Source organism: Desmodus rotundus, chromosome 3 (assembly GCF_022682495.2).
Source record: "Desmodus rotundus isolate HL8 chromosome 3, HLdesRot8A.1, whole genome shotgun sequence".
Classification (NCBI taxonomy): Eukaryota; Metazoa; Chordata; class Mammalia; order Chiroptera; family Phyllostomidae; genus Desmodus; species Desmodus rotundus.
This window is the reverse complement of record NC_071389.1, coordinates 195389240-195395548: the sequence shown is the minus strand read 5'-3', so window position 1 is coordinate 195395548 and position 6309 is coordinate 195389240. Positions and strand designations below refer to the sequence as shown.

General features: G+C 55.2%; 1 non-coding gene across 1 annotated transcript; it reads right to left on the bottom strand.

Annotated features, from left to right (window-relative positions):
* Positions 1-4043: 4043 nt before the first annotated feature.
* On the bottom strand, positions 4044-4115 carry TRNAA-CGC (transfer RNA alanine (anticodon CGC)). Its single transcript has one exon. It is a non-coding gene; the product is annotated as a tRNA-Ala (tRNA).
* Positions 4116-6309: the final 2194 nt, after the last annotated feature.

Here is a 6309-nt window from a genome sequence, read left to right as displayed (position 1 = left end):
ATCAGTTCTCTCTCACACGGGTGCAGACCGGGGACTGAACCCCCAACCCAGGCACGTGCCCTGACTGGGAATTGAACCAGCAACCTTTCAGTTTATAGGACTACACTCCAACTAACTGAGCCACATGGGCCAGGGATATCTGTGAATTCTTAATCCTGGCAAGGTGGCTTTAAGAAAGGAAGAAACGAGTGGCACAGCGATGCCAAACCAGCTCAGAGGAATGAAGACCACACAGCTCCTGGCCGGCTGGCCCCCAGCAAGGCCCTCCTCTGCCAGCACGGTATCAGCTGTGCTTCCACTCTGTGTCAGGCCAGACCAGGAGCCCCAGGAGCCCCAGATCCCTAATACCTGTGCATAACCTGGCTTATAGTCCTGATTCACCCTCCGAGTTACCGTGTGATCCAGGAATGCCATTGCTCCTTCTAGGTCCTGGCCCAACTGGCCCCTGCCCTTTCTTCAGGCCTCCAAGCCAAGTGTCAGCCCAGCAGGGAGTCCGGCTCTGTCCAACCTTTCCAGACGAGCAGACCCTGCTGCAGAGACCCCTCATCACCCTGCTTCAGTTACCCCCTCAGCACTTATCCTTGTCAGCTTTGTCTCCCCCATGCCAGCCCCACTGGGAGTTATTTTGTTCACGACTGTGCCCACAGAGCCTTGAATAGGCACATAGTAGGTGCTCAGTAAATGCTTATTGAATGAATGGCCATAAAGGTCTGTTATTGGAGCAACCAGGTGTGCTGGCGTCAAGCTGCAGGTCACCTGGCTGGTCTTCATCACTCACTGTGATGTGGCTGGAGAATTGCAGACTCGGAGGGTGTCACTAGAGACTGCAGATGAGACAGTCTGGCTTCTCAGCGATCTCCCTGCTTAGCACTGCATCTCCCTGGATTGGAAGATCCTCCAGGGTTGGGGGCACGTCGAGTCCATTTCCTAAGTCTATCCGGCCATTATCTCCCTCTGTGTCTACACTTCTCCATCCAACCATTCATTCATCAGTCCATCCGTCTGTCTGTCCACCCACCCATCCATCCACTTACCCACCCATCCGTCCCCCTCCTTCCTCTCCTCTCTAGTTATCAGCGTCACCATGTCCCAAGCCCTGCACTTGCTCTCTCACTTGACCAACTTCCGAGGAGCTGGGCACCGCAGCAGAGCGCAGCAACCCTCAGCAGGTGCTCGCCCCAGCCCGGCTGCCTCCCGCCGCATGACCCGGCAGGGCTGTTGCACGCTGCGCCCGCAGTCCACGGTCGGGATTATTTCTTAACTCTCAGCCCCCAGCAAATGGCTGCTCATGGTACGGTGGAGTGAAGATGGAAACAATGGAAAGAATGAACACGAAATCACAGAGGGATTAAAAGTTCAGCTGCAGCCAACGCGTGCATTTATATTCCAGGCACTGTCCCGTTATTCCACTCAATTAACCCGCAATCCTTTCAGGCAGCTATTATTGTCCTCGTGTTACAGATGCGGAAACAAGGACTCAGCGAGGCCCTCCCCGGCTCCTGGGGCGCACAGTTCTCCTGTAAGCGGCCAGCCAGTCTCCTCGGGGCGTCACGGCCCACACTCAGAGGTTCTTTCCTCAGTTAGGGCTCTCTGCGTCTGTCCATCTGTCCACTGACTGTGGTCTGGGACTGGGGACACACTAGGGGCTGCATCTGGGGACTCAAGTCAGAGTTCTGTTTCCCAGACCTTTTGGGTCCTTGTGGGTTCCTCATCCATTTTGCCCTGCGGCCCTTTTGGTCCGTTCGCCCCACCCACTCCTGCGTGTCCACCCCGGGCCGTTGCTGCTGCCAGAGAGACTTTGTCCTCCTAGAGGCCTTGGTTTGCACCCCAGACATCTCCCACCTTACACCAAGGCTTTTGGGCTGTCTCAACAAGGTGGCTTGTGCCATCTTGGTGAAGGGACAAGAGTGTTCAGGGGCTGCGGTTAGGTGTGTCAGTCACCTGTAGTTAATCGCCTGTCTACATTATACTCAGAATTGCTGTAATCTCCCCTTCACTGAGTGTGGGCCGCCGCTGAGTCGGGCTTCAGTGCCCTGTGCCAACCGACAGGCCAGCCCCGGAAACAATGAGAGCCAGCCCCAGCCCTGAGGCTGGCACCCCGACCCAGTGCTGCCGGCTGGTGCTCTGTGTTAGTGAGTTCCGCTCAGTCAAGCCATTCACACACCGTCCACAGGTTTCTGATGATAGGAAACAGAGCCGCTTGCTTTGGGTTGATATTCAATCCCGCCCCATCCCTTTGGCTATCTGGGGACCCAGCTGTGGTCTGGTGACACTGAGGTGTCGTGGGGCATGGAGTGCATTCCAGAGGCACTGTTGAGGTAGGACCAGCTTCAACAGACAGTGAGAAGAGGTTGCTTCAGCCCGCAATGGGGGGCTGGGTGGGGGTCAGGGGTTCAGAAGGTTCAGCATCACCCCAAACCCTTCCCTGTGGCTCCTTGCAAACACTGAGCTCACTAGTTCACATTCGACAGTCTCGCCCCCACAGGGCTGGTAGACCGTGGCATTGGCCAGTGAGGTCACTCGCCACCCTGCAGGCTCAGATTTAGAGTTTCATTTTTGGCTTTCTCTTCCTCGCGGCTGCAAGAATGAAGAGGTGCCTTTAGCCAGCATAGAAGTCCTCATTTTTTGCGCTGGGCTTGAGCCAAGAATTTAGGATTTAGGAGATGGCCTTGTTTCTCCAGTGAGCCGGCCCCGTGAGAATCGGCCGCCCACACCCACAGTGTAATTCCTCAGTCTCGTCATTCTCTCGGAAGGCTGGCGTCTCAGTCTCAAAGCTGTGCCTTCAGCGGGCTCTCCTTGGTTCCAGGTGGCTCCCGGTGGTGAATCTGAATTCCTGTTTCCCTCTGCATGCTGGAGGATGCCAGAGCCCGTACCACGTGCTGGGTTTTTACTGTCTCCAGCCCGAGCAGCCCAGATACCCCACCGCAGCTCCTCTGAATTTCCTCCAACATCTATTGCTTGCAACCACTCCTGGCACCAATTTCTATATAAGGCAACATTCTTAGCTGCGGGCATCAGAAACAAACTCAGGTTAACTTAAGTAGAAGAGGATGTTCAAAGAATAGATATGCAAAATGGTATTCAAAGAATGTTGGGTGACTAATGAACCCCGAGCTGGAGACCTGGGGTTGTGGCATGCAAACAAGATCGATACTCTCTGATGGCCCGTGCCGTGAGCGGTGCAAACAGCTGCAGGGGGCAGCAGCCCAGGGACCAGCAGGCCCCACATCCACCCCAGCACCGGGCACTGCTGCCCTGGGGGCTCAGCGGGGAGGTGCTCTGCTTCTTTGCAGCACAAGTTCTGGTTTTTAAGTCACGAGTCAGTGCATCTGATTGGCGAGCCTCAAAGGCCCTGGGTGCAAGGGAAGTGGAGCCCGCAGGTGGCTGGTAGTTTTAGTTGCTATAGAGAGGGGTTCAAGACCTGCGATGTAGGGTTCAGAGAGCAGGTGGGCAAAATCATGAAACCAAACAACAGCCACATGCCTGTCCCCTTCTGTGCCCACGTCTTTCATTTCCTCCAGGCTAGCAGAGAGGGAGACCACCTGTCCCAGTCTCTGTACCTTCTGATTTACAATCTCTACTTGGCTGTAAACTTGAGGACGGAGAACTATAACTACTGCCCTTGCTGTTGGACCCCCGGTTCCCAGCGCAGTTGCAGGCATGTCACCAGTACCCAGTGAATGTCCTTGGATGACTGTAGGGGTCTGTCCCTCAGCCCAGGATGAGGGTGGGTGAGTGAGGTGCTCACCTCCGCAGCGAAGTTCCAGGGGGCACCAAAACCTCAGTGACCAAGATAAGTAATATTTTAATGCAATATGCATATATATGCATATGTGTGTGTGTGTGTGTGTGTATATATATATATATATATATATATATATATATATATATATTTCCCCTCTTGTCTTCCTTTTGCCAATGCCTCGAGCCGGGAGATGGTAAACCCCTCGGGGTAGAAATGAGAGAACAATAAAAGCAATCCATTGTACTCCCTTCTGCTGTGAACAGGGAAAGCATGAGGAAGGGGTTGGTGGAAGGAAAAGTGGAGGTGCCAGGGATCGAACCAGGGACCTCGTACATGCGAAGCACGTGCTCTACCACTGAGCTACACCCCCAACTCCAGCCTTCCCTCCAATAAAAATGAATGCAAAAATTCTGCAACGAACCAAGTATCAAATTTCAGTTAAAGACAGGCTCCAACCCTTTCCTTCCACGATGCCTCACTTGTCTCTCCCTAATTCTGACCCTGTCAATTCCTTTATTTAAGCAAAATATAAATATCTGTGTTTAACATTTTGTGACTGAGCTGAGAGCTCCACTGGCCTCACCCTAGTCCCTGCCCTGCTGTCCTGGCTCCATTGTCACGGTTCTTTCTTCTTCATTTTGTGCCCCGGGTCTCACATCTCTTTGCTCTTTCTTGCTCCAACCACCAAGAACCCCGCCCTGGGTTTCCCCACCCCCAAAATCTCCCGCCACTGTCTGCTTCACTCTCAGCTGCCCCGATAGCCTCCTGGGGGCCGAGTGGTCAAGTCATTCCTTTGCTCAAAACCTTCGGTGGCTCCTGTCCCCAGGTGAGGGCCACACTCACCTTTAAGACAGGCAAAGCCCTCTGTCCTGATCCCACGCCCGCCTCTTCCTCCCCAGCCAGCCCCGCACGCAGCCTGCCCTCCCCCTCCATGTTCAGGCTATGCCTTCTCCTCCCATCCCCCGTGTAGAGTGCCTTTCCCCACATCTAAATCCCAAGGATCGTCTTCAAGGTCAAACTCAAACTCACTGTAAAACTGCCCCCGCAGGAATGTAAAAAAATGGTGTAACCTCTGTGGAAAACAGTATGGTGGTTCCTCAAAAAAGTAGAATTACCACGTGATCCAGCAATCCCACTCCTGGATATAGTCCCCAGAGACTTGAACGCCCTTGAGTCTCGAAGAGCTGGTTGCACACCCATCCGTGTTCATTGCGGCATTACTCACAGCAGCCGAAAGCTGGCTGTCGACGGATGAATGGATAAGCAGGTGCGGTCTGTGCCTGCAGTGAATGTTGTTCAGCCTTGGGAAGGAAGGGGGTTCTGATGGAAGCTACAGCACGGGAGAGCCTTGAGGGGACTACGCTCAGTGAAATGTGCCAGTCAGAACACCTGTATGCTTCCACTTCACTGAGGTACCTGGTGGAGTCAGATTCACAGACATGAGAGGATGGTGGCTCCCAGGGGCTTCGGGAGAGGGCGGTAGTGCTGAATGGGGACGGAGCTGCGATGTTGCACGATGAGCAGAGTTCTGGAGACGGATGTGCTGATGGCTGCCCAACAATGGGAATGTACTTAAAACCACTTAAACATGGCTCAGATGGTAATACTTTACCACAGTACAAAATGGGAGGAAAAAAAGACTGCCCTGTGGCCAGAAGTGAGCCTTTTCTCCTTCGGATCCCTCCACGCATCGCCCCAAGGTTTCCTTGAATGGGGAGAGACAGGGTGGCAAGGTCCTTCCGGAAGGGCAGGGTCCGCGCCTCGGCCTCCAGTCTGTTCCCGAAAGGCCTGTCTGGTGCCTGGCACCGGAGGATGCTGGGTGGATGAAAGAACAAGCCATGCGGCTCGGCCTCTGGCCGAAGCTCCTGAGAGCCCAGCAGCCGCGGTGAGCTCCGTGGGCACACGCACCCGCCTCTGCAGCCAGCGGTGGCCGCGCGAACGCCACGGCAGATTCCCAACTCTGACACGGAGCGCTGAGCGCACACTCCTTTTCCCCTCACGGGTCTGCGGGTCTGCGGGTCCATGGGACTTGGTTCCAAGCTGTGTGCTGGGCCCAGATTTGCTCCACTGCCTCTCATCCTCTTTGGACCGGTGGCTCTCTGGCCTTCTCTTGGCGAAAGGCAGGAGCATAAGACAGCAATCGTCAAGCACGTTTCTGACTTTTGCTCACGTCCTGTCCCTTTGGCCAGAGCAGGTCCCACCCAAGCCCACAGCCCAGGGGTGGGGAAGGCACGCACGATGTGGACGTGCAGCCCTGCACCAGGGCAGCGAGAGCAGAGGCCAGCACTCCAGTCCTGCACGACCGTGGCGTCCCACGGAGCATGGCCTGTCCTGGGCACTGGAAGAGCCGGAAGCTTCTGGTTACCATGTCAGGCGCTGCAGCAGGTGAAGCCCGTGCCATCGTGCCTGCCCCTCACGGTCTGCTATCCAACATCAATTGAACCCCACTGCGTGCCAGGCCCTGGCTAGGCCTGCTGGTACTGGGGACACAGAGACCAACAAGATTCACAGGCCACTGGGGTAAACACCCTGAAGATGGAGTGACGGGGCTGTCACGGTGGGGG